This window comes from Anabrus simplex, chromosome 3 (assembly GCF_040414725.1).
Source record: "Anabrus simplex isolate iqAnaSimp1 chromosome 3, ASM4041472v1, whole genome shotgun sequence".
Lineage (NCBI taxonomy): Eukaryota > Metazoa > Arthropoda > Insecta > Orthoptera > Tettigoniidae > Anabrus > Anabrus simplex.
This window is the reverse complement of record NC_090267.1, coordinates 125741399-125756929: the sequence shown is the minus strand read 5'-3', so window position 1 is coordinate 125756929 and position 15531 is coordinate 125741399.

Here is a 15531-nt window from a genome sequence, read left to right as displayed (position 1 = left end):
ACCTGAGGAATGTGCCACGAGTTCACTTTTACTAACATTATTATTATTATTATTATTATTATTATTATTATTATTATTATTATTATTATTATTATTCAAACAGAGGAGCCTAGAGAGCCGAAGAGAGAACTATTGCATGACTTTTCTGTGCCAAAGTTTGAATAGTAAGATTGATCATTCTAATTTCTTAGCACATTTAAATATGTCATGCTCCTAAGGTCAATAGTACAAGATATTCCATTGGCTGCCTGGCACGGGTGCGTAACTGTAAGTTTGCATTGAGTTATATTTCAGCACCTTCAAACACGGCCTACAAATGCGCTACTTTGAGTTCAAACCCACCATTCTAAGCTCAGAAAGCTATTCTGAGCATGGTCCGATGACCTTCGATGTTAGGCCCCTTAAACAACAAGCATCATCATCAACCATTCTAGCTTGACGTTCAGGTAAACATTTACACCCTCGGTTATACTAAGATTCGAACCTCAGCTATCGGGGTGGAAATCCAGCAGCTAAGTAACAGAGATTATCACACTTCCCCTACAAATGAGAATAATACTGAATGAAACATACAGCAAAAGTAAGCTAGATCAAAAGCAAGCTTGTAGATTTAGATATCGTGGTCTTCGCCACGGTACCTGCAGTTTATGTAGAATCTAATCTGCAGTGACGTGCTTCGATTTCTTCCTTCCTTCTTTCTTTCTTTCTTTCTTTCTTTTTCTTTCTTTCTTTCGTTCTTTCTTATTCCGTTTACCTTCCAGGGTTGGTTTTTCCCTTGGACTCAGCGAGGGATCCTACCTCTACCGCCTCAAGGACCGTGGCCTGGAGCGTCAGACTTTGGGTCGGTGGATACGATTGTGGAGGAGGACCAATACTTTGCCCAGGCGGCCTCATATTTTATGCTAGTGGGAGGTTGGGAAGATTGGAAGGGGTAGCCAGGGAAGAGTGAAGGAAGTGGCCGTGGCCTTAAGTTCGGTACCACCTCGGCATTTGCCTGGAGGATAAGTGGTAAACCACGGAAAACCACTTTGATGATGGCTGAGGTCCTTCGGTAGGTTTTAGGGCAAATATTGTTTCTAAATCCCTGAACTGACTGGGGGTTTATACGAAACCGAAACCATGATTTTGCACTCCCACAAAATATATACACACCGGGCGAGTTGGCCGTGCGCGTAGAGGCGCGCGGCTGTGAGCTTGAATCCGGGAGATAGTAGGTTCGAATCCCACTATCGGCAGCACTGAAAATGGTTTTCCGTGGTTTGCCATTTTCACACCAGGTAAATGCTGGGGCTGTACCTTAATTAAGGCCACGGCCGCTTCCTTCCAACTCCTAGGCCTTTCCTATCCCATCGTCGCCATAAGACCTATCTGTGTCGGAAAGCCCCTAGCAAAAAAAAATATACACAACAAAACTTAATGGAAATTAATTTCTAAACGTTCTTTTTCTCATGTGCATCATTTCTGAGAGTACCCCGTTCCAGCCCTCGTACCACTTTTCAAATTTCTTGGCACGACTAGGAGTAGTTCCCGGGTCTCCGGGAATGGCAGTTAATCACACTAACAGGTTCAATTTGCCATCACAATTATCGTGTTTATCTCAGCTGGAGACATTCGGACATACAGTAGATTCTACACTTTTACCTTTATGGGGTTAAAAATTATGGAAGCCTATTCATTCCAGTACTTCAGGAATATCTACGACCTGTCAGCTTCACTCAAGTGTATCCCGTGAGATCCATTTCAAACCTTGGCATTTCTTAGGAAGATCTCGCGCACGGGTTTTCAAGGCTAGTGGCAATCGAGCAGCAAATTAATCAGTCAATGAATGTCCAATGTAACAATGAACTACACTATTAAAGGAGAAAGCTACCAAAAATATTAGTATACCTCTTTTCACAGATTTCACAGTCAGTGTGTTTAAGGTAAGAAAAATAAAACCATGTACACTATAATGTTTTAAATCGCCAAGTTACGGACTGATACAGATTTCGCTGCTATTGTTAAGTGGTGAAAGAATCATTCCTTTAATGAAGGGTTTTCAACCGATTTTTGAACGTTCATCCTCATTTGTTCAGAAAATGAAAGTATTTTTATTACCGCTACCGCACATAATTCACATAAATATTGAAGAATTGCAATTCACTACCGTATCTTGAGAGAAGTCACTCAAAATCACTTTTGGAATTTGTATTCACCCATTTGTAATTATTATTGAAAATGAAAACCTACAACCTGTTTTCCAGTCATTGACCGGGTCAGGGATGTAATGAATGAATCATATATAGGCTATTGTTACGATGGGGTCGCCACTCCCAAAGTCATGTATATTAATGACTGATAGATGCTACGAAATGAGAATGGAGAGTGTTGCTGGAATGAAGGATGACAGGGAAAACCGGAGTACCCGGAGAGAGACCTGTCCCGCCTCCGTTTTGTCCAGCATAAATCTCACATGGAATGACCGGGATTTGAACCACGGTATCCAGCGGTGAGAGGCCGATGCTCTGCCGTCTGAGCCACGGAGGCTCCTGTAATTCTTATTAAATCTCCATATCAATGTCATCTCGTTCTCATAATTAAGCACATGGTAGTTGAGGCTGACCCCTAAAGCTTCGTAAGTCGGAAATCAGCTCCATTGAGTTGGCTGCCTCATTGCCGCAACTCACCTTATCATGGTTTCAGGAAATTTACAGATTGTCTTCATGAAACTGAGACAGATCGTCATGGCAAATCGTTACATTATTTTTTTACATAACCATGAACTCATTGCAATATCCGCCGAATTTCTTCCTTCGTATGCATTTTCTAATCACGAGGAGTCGATAAAACATGTGAATTTAGCCTTATTTTACGGTCAGATGATCGTCCATTCGCCGACCCCGTGTGACAAGATGCATTCAATATTCTGCGTTCCTCGCAGTGGTTGGTAATGTGGTGTTTCGTGCATAAGATTTCTCTGAACCAGAAGAATTAAGGGACACGGTTGATAATTCCTAACCGGACTGGGAATCGAAACGGGGCCCGCTGAATAGAAGGCCACTATGCTGATTTTCCATCCAAACAACCGTACCAGTACCTACATATCTGGTGTAAGATGATAATAATCTATACAGTCTAAAGGAAGTTGTAGGGGGTCCGATGTCTGTAATTTCGTTTTAGGTCAACTAAAGACCGTACCAGTGGTTTTTATTTTTCGTGTCTGCTTGTCTGTCTGTTCCACCATCACGGCGAAACGGCTGGATATAATCTCGACCAAACTTCATATTCAGTCTATACTCATCCAGCGGAAAGTTTAGATATGCATATGGTTTAAAAATTCCTGAAAACCAAAACTGTTTTCTTCCTTCTTCTCCTATGCAGTTGATTTTCTTTAAAATCCGTTGATTATATGTGAAGCGTCCCTTCATTATGAACAATTTTTGTTACGTACATAATTTCGCTTACTCTTCAAATGACGTAGAAAATTACTATTTTTTGCGGGTCTCATGCTCTGCATTCAGTGGCCGACAGACAACGAACCTACCGGTTACCATGGCAACGTCTCTGGCTGCATGCCAGCTGGGAAGTAACATAATATCATTTTCGTCAACATTCCTGTAAACTCGTGGTTGTTCCTTGCGTACAAGACGAGAGAGACGTCGTGCTGCCATTCTGCGGGAAATTTGCGGAATACCCTTGGAGGTTACAATCCATTTTGAATAAATCTCAAGGGGCTGTTAATACTTGAACACCACCGCGGAGTGAAGCCCATGATTTCAAACCGTAAGGTGTTTTCTGGCATTTGTTATAAATTTTACTGCATTCCTCTTCTACTTCTGTTTTCCGCTTTAATTTATTGCTTCTGCTTTGCCTCTTTAGGCTTAAGTCATAACATCATAAGCCACCTTCTTGTCGGCTTACCTAAAAATTCCTGCGCCTAGATTTCTCCTCTGTTACTGCCTTGTTATATCCGTAACTCATATAATCACAATTTAGTGGAAGACATTTCATTTTACAATACATCTACTTGGTATTTACATATTTATCCTATCCGGTTGTCTTGAGTTATATTTCTATTTTCTATTAATTTCAACTAACTTAACTGTATTACTTTCTTCCTTAATTACTCCGTATGTAAGCGAGTGCTAATCCCGAAACCTGATCACTCTTTTCTTTGAGGAAAAATTCTAAGCTTTTCAAACGTATAACTTTTGGTCCCGGAGAATATCGAAATATGGATGCAATTTTAATGGCGGGGCAGACATTCGTTTCAGGATAATTGGTGGCTAAACGATAAGTCGTTTCAAAAAACAGATAACACAATAGCCGTTGAATTTGGAGAGATGCACAACTTTTATCTTATAACTTATTGCCTTGTCTTCATTGTTGATACGTTAGATAGCGCTGCATTTCTCTATTATAATCAAATCTCTTCAGCTCGATTGTGACTGGCATTAGGAAAACGGGCCTGACTTCATAATGAAAACTCTCCATCTCTACCTGAATGGCAGTTGCTAAGTGAGTCGACCGTTATAATAGAATCTCCGAAACTCGATTTTGACTGGCAATAGGAATTTTGGCCTGCCATTATGTACATAACTTCCCCAATGCCTACCTTACCTTACATCGGAAACAACGTATGGTGTCCTCCCTGCTTTGTTTCTCGGATAGCGCTAAGAGACATGGCATTTAATATATCTCCCTCACTGCGTTTACAGTAATTTACGGAGAAATCCATATACAGTGTAAAATACCGTAGCGAAGCACGGGTACATTTGCTAACAATAATAATAATAATAATAATAATAATAATAATAATAATAATAATAATAATAATAATAATAATAATAATAATAATAATAATAATCTTCTTTATTAATCTGCTTACCCTACAGGGATGGCTTTTCCCTCGGAGTGAGCGAGGGATTCCACCTCTACCGCCTCAAGGGCAGTGTCCTGAAGCTTCAGACTCTGGATCTGGGATACAACTGGGAGGATGACCAGTACCTCGCCCAGGCGGCTTCACCTGCTGTGCTGAACAGCGGTCTTGGTGGGGGATGGGATGATTGGAAGTGATAGACAAGGAAGAGAGAAGGAAACGGCGGTGGCTTTGAATTATGTACCATCTCGGCGTTTGCCTGGAGGAGAAGTGGGAAACCACGCTTACCACTTCCAGTATGGCTGAGGTGGGAATCGAACCCAACTCTACTCAATTGACCTACCGAGGCTGAGTGGACCCCATTCCAGTCTTCGTACCGCTTTTCAAATGTCATGGCAGAGCCAGGAATCAAAGTCGGGCCTCCGGGGGTGGCAGCTAATCACACTAACCACTACACCACAGAGGCGGACAATAATAACAATAGTAATACTTTTCACAACATAAGTGAAGGCTTCCGAGGTGTAACAGAAATCCTCCACAACCAACACACGTGTAATTTCTGGATGTTGACTAACTTAATGTCGACTAATATCAATTTTGGTCCTCAAATACACACATGATCAAACAACAAACATTAGCATTCTGAAATTGGCACACCAACGCAAATTCACTTACTTAAACGGATACAGTATTTAAGAATATTCCAACCTGTGCCTGCGTATGGTAAGTGAAGCTATTTATTTGAATAGAAACATCGCTATTGTTCATACTTAGCTCTCAAAATAATAAGTTATAATAATAATAATAATAATAATAATAATAATAATAATAATAATAATAATAACAATTCCCGGTGGCTATTTCTAGCCCAGTGCAGCCCTTGCAAGGCAGACCCACCGATGAGGGTGGGCGGCATCTGCCATGTGTAGGCAACTGCGTGTTATGTGTGAGTTGCAGGGATGTTGGGGGCAGCACATACACTCAGTCCCCGGGCCATTGGAATTAACCAACGAAGGTTTAAATCCCCGACCCGGCCGGGAATCGAACCCGGGACCCTCTGAACCGAAGGCCAGTACGCTGACCATTCAGCCAACATGTCGGACATAATAATAAGTTATTAAACGCCGCGTTAAACGTGTAGTATGAGACAGTATTTGACAACGAAATGAGGACAAATATACGAATATGTAGTTTTATAAGAATAGGGGAGGAAGGAAGTGACCATCTTTATTGTGCTGGACTATATGGATTTGTAAAAGGTGACAGGTATTAACTGTAAGGGCACAGAAGGAATGGCATAAGGTGGGACATCCATATCTGAAGAGTATTTAGAATTTCCTTTACGTCGCACGGACACAGATAGGTCTTATGGCGACGATGGGATAGGAAATGCCTAGGAGTGGGAAGGAAGCGGTCGTGGCCTTAATTCAGGTACAGCCCCAGCATTTACATGGTGTGAAAATGGGAAACCACGGAAAACCATCTTCAGGGCTGCAGGCAGTGGGGTGAGAACCCACTCTCTCCCGGACGCAAGCTCACAGCTGCGCGTCCGCTAACCGCACGACCAACTCGCCCTGTGTCTGAAGAGTAAATTTTAACATGGAGCGAGCCGAATGGCATCCCCACTGGTTTCCCACAATGGCAGCCAAGGTTCGACTCCCAGTAAGTGGATGAGGGATTTTTCAAACGAAACTCACGATCCTGCGGTTCAGATTCCTCGTCATACTGGAGGTTCCGTGGCTATGATAGCAATATTAGCAGTCTCATAAAAGTAAGGGATTGTTTATAATTAATTTCTAGTGCGAGGAGATTATTACATTTTGTGGTGAAAGTGCTAACGAACTGTAGTACTGAGGGTGGTGATTTTTATCGTAGTGATTACGCGAAAAAACTTAAGATATTTAGCGTTTTATTTTTTCATGACAAGTAAATCACGTTTAACATGCTTTCAAACAAGAACAAGTGCGACGTTTTTACTAAGGTATGATATAAAAGAGAAACAGACGATGTTTTCTAATTAAAAGTAATATTTGATTTCAGGCTTCTGGAAATTTAAGCAGAGGGTTTTGTGCACCCCTTGCCTGTAGATGCTGCCCAGAGATTTCCTACCGGGCGAGTTGACCGTACGGTTAGAGGCGCGCGGCTGTGAGCTTGCATCCGGGAGATAGTGGGTTCGAATCCCACTGTCGGCAGCCCTGAAGATGATTTTCTGTGGTTTCCCATTTTCACACCAGGCAAATGCTGGGGCTGTACCTTAATGAAGGCTGCGGCCAATTCCTTCCTACTCCTAGGCCTTTCCTATCCCATCGTCGCCATAAGACCTATCTGTGTCGATGCGACGTAAAGCAAATAGCAAAGAGATTTCCCAACCAGCTCTGCAAAGTACTTGAAGTCCTACTAAGAGCGTATATGTTGAAATATACCACATTAAATATAAGTTAGTTGTAACTGATATGAGAAAACGAATTAAAGAACAAAACATTCAAGTGCATTGTATGATTTCCTTTAAGAGACTAACTGATTCATGACGATGACTGTTAAATTTGTGTATTTTCATATTTATATTTCAATTTTACATCAACACAAATGTTCTTTGTCTGTGTTATGTTTTACATCATACCAATTTTAAATAAACGTACAATTCTATGTTATTTACAACGAGTCCAGTCTAACTACAAAACGCTAAAATTCATCATCCCTGTAGGACTTCTGATAGTATAAGTCAACGGTTTGTGACCCATTTCCAACAGCGCATTTCAATGAACAGAGAATGTCATCGAGGGTTGAGTCTTAGGATCTTGAATCTTAGAAATGGTGGTACTGAGATGATGGAAATACTTGACAGACAATCGCTAGGTAGAGAATCTCCAACTACATGCTATATATGATACTTATATAAACAAGTTAGCGTGGAGAAGTTAAAAAATGACCAGAAAGTCCCGTTCGGTAAGATCGCATGACCTTTTACGTAAAGAAAAATGAAGCCTGAAAAATAAAAATGATCATATACACACATAAACCTTTCTTTAAAATTAAGGGGATTGAATATTGCAATGCATTATTTGCAGTAGTTCTATAGTGTTATAGCCTTTTCTAAAATATGGGGGCTGATCCTAGAACATGTTCTAAAACGCTCTGAATTTAGTACAACTTCGTATCATCATAAAATCCGACTTGTTTTTCTGGTGCTATGTAGAATATATTCATATATTCAGTTCAGTTTTATGCAGAGTGATTGTTTTAAATTATTTTTTTAACTGGAGGGAAAAGTTTAAACTATACTATGTTTCATTTAGACGACATATATTACTGTAATAAAAGCAAAAACTGTCAGCGTGATATACATCAAACGATATACTTTAAAAATTATTATTATTATTAGTAGTAGTAGTAGTAGTAATAGTAATTAATAGTAGTTGTATTAGTATTTTTTTTGCACGTTGCTTTATGTCGCACGTACACAAATAGGTCTTATGGCGACGATGGGACAAGAAGGTCCTAGGAGTGGGAAGGAAGCGGTCGTGGCCTTAATTAAGGTACAGCCCCAGCATTTGGCTGGTGTGAAATGGAAAACCACGGAAAATCATCTTCAGGGCTGCTGACGGTGTGGTTCGAACCAACTATCTCCCGAATACAGGACACTGGCCGCACTTAAGCGACTCCAGCTATCGAGTTCGGTATTTTTATTTATGTTAGCGACTCCTTAGCTGAATGGTCAGTATTGAAGCCTTTAGATCAGTAGGTCTCGAGTTCAATTTCCGGCCAGGTCGGAAATTTTAATCGCGTCTGATTAATGCCCTTAGCTCGGGGTCGGGCGGTCTGTGTTTGTCCCAACACTTTCCTCTTCAAATTCAGACAACACACTGCACTACCAACCACCACAAAAACACGCAATAGTGATTACATCACTCCACATAGTGTTTTTGCCGTCAGAAAGGCCATCCAATCGTAAAACAGAGCCAAATCCACACGTACGAGGCAGTTCGCACCCGCGACCCCACATGTGTGGAAAAAGCGGAAGATAATTTTTATTGTTTAAACTCGAGTCATCGTCCCAAGGAGGTCGACCTCCTTTTAGACACAACCCTAATGGATGTGAGCTGCACGTGCCATTTTAACCACATACCACCCTTCTGCCATTCTCAAATCTCTGGCAGTAACGGGAATAAAATCCGGATCGCCGTGGACGACAGCTAATAACGGTAGGGAGGTGATTATTAACATTAAGGACAACGTGATTGAATCAGTGAATGCGTGTTCAGTTCTAATGAAGATTCCTCACCAGAAAGCTGAGAAATTTAGAAACGAGAGATCCACCTCCGTGAGGCACAGACATTGGGTTCATTCAGCCTACAACAGGAATGAAAATTAGGTTACTTCCTTCCGGTAAATGGGGATGAGTTTAGCGCTAATCGCTCCATCCACATTATGGTTAGTTTTCCTTCTCCATAGACCTTCATAATCTGCATAGAATGAGTTTTATTATTATTATTATTATTATTATTATTATTATTATTATTATTATTATTATTATTATTATTATTATTATTATTATTATTATTATTATTATTATTGATGTTTTCATGGAGATATCCGTGGAGCAGGAAGAGGTGAAAGAAGATGTGGGCTTGAATGAGTCTTACTACGACATCAAAAATTGAATTAAAATTTTAAAAGGTTATATTTCTTTACCAAAAACAAACTTAACGATCTTTTTCACTGTGTGAACATAACAACCTGGCAGGTACGAATAGCAATCTTGAAACAAGACTAGGAAAATCTAAGATTCGTGAATTTTAGAGATTCTGGGCTTCAAGCCCCTAGTTTACAAATTTACAATTTCAAAGGGGTATAATTTAGGCAAGGACAGAAATCCCCCAATTCAAGAGCCCTTCGCTCCAACAAATTTACAGCCTTTCAGAGGCACTGGTCAATATTACAGTAAACTTATAAAATAGCTTACAGGCTTTCCAACATTCATCCAATTTTAACCGCCCTCTTAAGGCAACATTACAAAACCTTACACTATTTGGCCTCTCCAGGCCCAATTTTCACTTTAAAATACTTTTACTGGGCCTTCATGGAAAAAGAACAGGTTAGATCATTGGTCAAAACACAAAATGAATGGAGGCATACACTTGCACTCCTAGTTAATGAAGAATAAAATCCTAACGGGGCTCTTGGCCCAGAGATACAGGGGATAATCCCAAGCTAATGACTGAGGTGACACGAACAAAAGTTAATTTAGTGCATTACGGAAAGGAAGAAAAACAGTTATAAAGTCGTAATCACCTCAAACCAAGTTGAAGGGGAACTCGAGAGGGTAACATACTCTCTATCCCCGATTTATAGTTTTAAGAACTTATGAAAATTTACATGAACAGGAAGAAGTTTACATCGAACGGTTACATAGTTAGAAATTCGGACTTTCCCTTTGTGTAAGTCTGCGGAGGTGGCTACAGAGAGATAAAACTGATGGCCATTACCTGGGCTGATGATCTGCCTGACAAAGAATGAGGCGCCCAGCCTCCTGTCTTAACACTCACTCTTACAAATTCGGCGATCAAATGACAAGGTAGCCAGAGCAGCCGCAGCTTATATACACGAAGGGAAGGTTCGAGAGTATTCTGGACTAATCCAGACATACCCTCTGAATTGTATTGGTTAATTCAAAAGTTACACCCAAAATGGCAAGGAGAAGCCTGTGATAGGCTGAAAATTAAGTACAGAAAATTAGTGAATGGTCACATTCAAAAACGGCGGAATGAGAGAGAGGTGTTGCAAACCTTGAAATATATAAGAAAACAAATGAAAGTTGATTTACTTGAGAAAACCTATAAACACAAAATATATTTCCATACAAACTTCTGTTACCTTGCACCAGAGTGCATGACCACAGTTTTTGGTAGTGACATCTATGGAGAAATGTACAAACTCATTGAAGTAAACGAACACAAAGCAAATAAATCCAGTCAGTTTAGGCAACTTCACAATAACACAATTACTTAATATTTCCGTAGTGGCATCTTCTTATTAAAGTTCCAACTTCATGTAGTAGCAGTTCCACGTTTGATTAGATAGATAGAGAGCTTTAAGGCGCATCTTTTTGAATGCGCGGAGTTGAGGTGGTGGAAATGCTTGACAGACAATCGTTAGGTACAGAAACTCCAATTACATGCTATATTTAATATTTATATAAACAAGTTATCGTGGAGAAGTTAAAAAATTACAAGAAAAGTCCCGTTACGTTAGATCGAATGGCCTTTTACGTATAAAGTAAAATGAAGCCTGCAAAGTACAAATTAAAACACACACAAAACATTATACTACTTTAAAATTTAGGGGATTGAATATTTCAATCCATTATTTGCAGTAGTGCTATAGCTTTTTCTAAAACATGGGGACTGATTCTAGAACATGTCCTAAAACCCTTTGAATTTTGTGTAACTTCGTCTCTTGTAAGTATTCTCATTTTGGTTCCGTATTGAACTTGAAGCATATCTTAAATATTATTATAATATTTATAAATCCACCTGTTCAGTACAATACAATATAATCCACTATTTCATGTGGTTAAAATATATACATAATACATAATAGTCATAGGTACATGTTTCATCCTTTTCTTAGGGGCATCATCAGCCTGTATCAATCTTAAACATTAATCGAGATGGAATCTTTCTAATCTTATAAACTATAGAGTAAAATGTTGGACAATCATTTCATAAAATATTATACTATAACGTCTAAAATAACGATAGGGCACAGAAAGTATGTTAAAAATACTGTGAATTAACAGTTTTTGAAGATTAAAACGAGGTTAATCATGAATATTTGAGCTTTTAAAACCAAAATGGATCATCTTCTTATACATCATTAAGACTGTGACGGCCTTGAGTGTAAGCACAATCATCCAAGTGAGAATGTTTGTTCCATTCCATAGCATGAGTTCAAGATAGTAAAATCACTGTCAGTTATTTAAAACAGAAGTGTGAATGTATCAAATATGTTAAATTATGTACGGTTGATATATCTGAAATCCGTAGAAAAGAACGTGTGACTTCTTGGGGAGACGTTGTTAACGATAAAATGTGTCAAAGCTAGCTGATGTCAGTAATTATGTTGCTGCGGTAATCAATTGGATCCAAAAGACGGTCAAGTGGGTTTTATTAACCCCGCTCAAACATTTGTTGGAAGAAATGATCGAGTTTTTTCCTCGTAAGGTGCGTATTAAGTACGTCGGGCTGTTCCAGCAACGCTAGCTTGACAACCAATTGCTTTTTAATTTTTGATAAAGGCTGACGATGCCCGTAAAAAAATGGTGAAACATGTACCTATGACTTTTATGTATTATGTATATATTTTAATCACATGAAATAGTGGATTATATTGTATTGTATTGAACAGGTGGATCTATAAATATTATAATAATATTTGAGATATATCTTCATCTCATCATAAAATCCGAATTGTTTCTTCGGATGCTTTATGGAATATATTCATATATCAGTTCAATTTTATGTAGAGTGATGGTTTTAAATTATTATTTTTATTAACTGCAGGGAAAGTTTGAAACTATACTATGTTTCATTTAGAAGGCATATAGACCTATCACTGTAATGAAAGCAAAAACAGTCAGCGTGATATCCTTCAAACGATATATTTCTAAAATTATTCTTATTATTATGATTAGCTGTATTAGCAGTAGTAGTAAGTAATAGTAGTAGTTTAAGTATTCTTTTTTTGCAAGTTGTTTTATGTCGCACTGACACAGATATGTCTTATGTCGACGATGGGATAGGAAGGTGCTACGAGTGGGAAGGAAGCGGTTGTGGCCTTAAGTAAGGTACAGCTCCAGCATTTGCCTGGTGCGAAAATGAGAAACCACGGAAGCCCATCTTCAGGGCTGCCGACGGTGGTATTAGAACCATCTATCTCCCAAATGCTGGACACTGGCCGCACTTAAGCGACTGCAGATATAGAGTTCGGTATTAGCATTAGTATTATTATTTTTGTTATTATTATCCGACTCCATAGCTGAATGGTCAGGGTGAAAGCCTTTAGATCAGTAGGCCTCGAGTTAAATTTTCGGCCAGGTCGGAAATTTTAATCGCATCTGATTAATTCCCTTAGCTCGGGGTCGGCCTGCCTGTGTTTGTCCCAACACTCTCCTCTTCAAATTCAGGCAACACACTGCACTACCGACCACCACAGAAACACGCAATAGTGATTACATCACTCCGCATAATGTTCCTGCCGTCAGAAAGGGCATCCAACCGTAAAACCGAGCCAAATCCACATGAACGAGACAGTTTGCACCCGCGACCCCACATGTGTGGAAAAAGCGGAAGATGATTATTATTAGTTAAACTCGAGTCATCGTCCCAAGGAGGTCGAGCTCTTTATAGACACAACCCCAACAGATGTGAGCTGCACGTGGCATTTTAACCACATACTACCCTTCTGCCATTCTCAAATCTCTGGCAGTAACGGGAATAAAATCCAGATCGCCGTGGACGACAGCTAATAGCGCTACCTGTTACGCTACGGAGGTGATTATTAACATTAAGGACAACGTGATTGAATCAGTGAATGCGTGTTCAGTTCTAATGAAGATTCCTCATTAGAAAGCTGAGAAATTTAGAAACGAGACATCCACCTCGGAGAGGCACAGACATTGGGTTCATTCAGCCTACAACAGGAATGAAAATTAGGTTACTTCCTGCCGGTAAATGGGAATGAGTTTAGCGCTAATCGCTCCAACCAGATTATGGATAGTGTTTCCTTCTCCATAGACCTTCATAGCCTGTACAGAATGAGTTTTCTTTATTATTATTATTATTATTATTATTATTATTATTATTATTATTATTATTATTGTTATTATTATTATTATTGTTATTATTAATATTATTATTGTACCAGGAGGTACACCTCAACCCCGCACATTTAGAAGAAACGCCTTAAGGAACACTGTCTATCGAACAAAACTTGAAACTGCTAATGCATAATGTTGGACATTTATCAAAAGATGTCACTACTGAATAACTGAGTAATATGTCATTCTAAAGTTTCCTAAACTGACTGGATTTCTTGTTTTGTTTTGATGTACATTCTCCATAGATGTCTGTACTAAAAAACCTGAAGTCATGCACTCTGGTGCAAGGTAAAATAATTAAAGATTTTAAGAAGTTTTGTGTTTATAGGTTTTGTCAACTAAATTACCTTTCATTTATTTTGGTACTTCAAGTTTTGAAACACTTCCTTCTCATCATGCCAGCGTTGGAGTCTGGCCAATAACAAATTTCCTGCAATTATTTTTCAGCCAATCATAGGCTTCTTGTAGCTTTTTGTTTAACCAACAAGAATGAGAGGGTGTGTCCGGATTTCTCCCGGAGCCTTTTCGGATCCTCCTCTCGGGTGTAAATGTTGCGGCTTTTTCAAATTACCTTGTCTTATTGATCGTCGAATCACTGAGTGTGTGTGTTAAGACAGGAGGCGAGGCGCCTCATTCTTCGGCAGGCAGAACATCAGCCCAGGTAATGGCCACCAGTTTTATATCTCTATAGGTAACTGCGCAAACTTACCCGAGGGGAAGGTTCCAATTCTAACTATGTAACCATCCGTTTCCTAAAATGTAAACTATTTCTTGCTAATGTAAAACTTCATACAGTCTTAAACTGTAAATCTGGGATAAAGAGTGCGTTGCCCTCTCGAGTTCCCCTTCAATTTATCTTGAGGTGACTACGATTTTGTAACCGTTTTTTCTCCGCTAAATTACCAAGTTACTTGTTCTTCTAGTTACCTCAGTTGTGTGGGATTAGCCTATGCGTCATCGGGCCACAAACCCAAGTAGGGTTTTAAAACTTGCTTTTCAAGGAGCGAAAGTGTACGCCTCCATACATTTTGAGTTTGAGCCAGCAATATTAACTTGTTCTTTATTTTCACGAAGGCCCAGTAACATGGTTACTAGTTACCCCTGTGTAAACCACATGGTATTGTAAATTGTAGGTTGTGCCTAGAGAGGCCGAGTAATGTAATGCTATCCTTTATGTAAACTTAAAAGTAGAGCATGTAAGCTCTTTCGTTGTTATGTAAAAGATCTCTGTCTACCATTCAGTGGGACCTTTGGAAGGCCGTATTTGTAACCGTTGGAGCAAAGTGCTCTTGCATTGTGTCTTGGGAGATATCTCCCCTTATCTAACAAAACGCAACATTTGCGACGTTGTAAGCTTGCAAATTGGAGCTAGAAGCTCAAAACTTGCGTTTCCAACACTTGGGTTTCTGTTCTTGTTTGCTATTTTGTACCTGACATTTCTTCCTTCACATGGTGAAGAATTTTGTTTATTTGTGATCTGAAAAGAAATATAACCTTTATTTTAAAGTTTCAAACTAATATTTGACATCGTAGATAGACCCATTCAAGCCCACACCTTCTTTCACCTCTCTGCGTTCCACGGATAAACACGGAACAATTATTATTATTATTATTATTATTATTATTATTATTATTATTATTATTATTATTATTATTTAAAGTACAGAAATATTGACGTAAACGAACCCTCTAATTTCCAGAGAAGAGAATATTTTTAAGTCACTTGCCTACCAGTGTCCAAATACCTATTTAAGAAAGCTGATTCAACTACAAGTTGTATTTATTTTATCTTTTT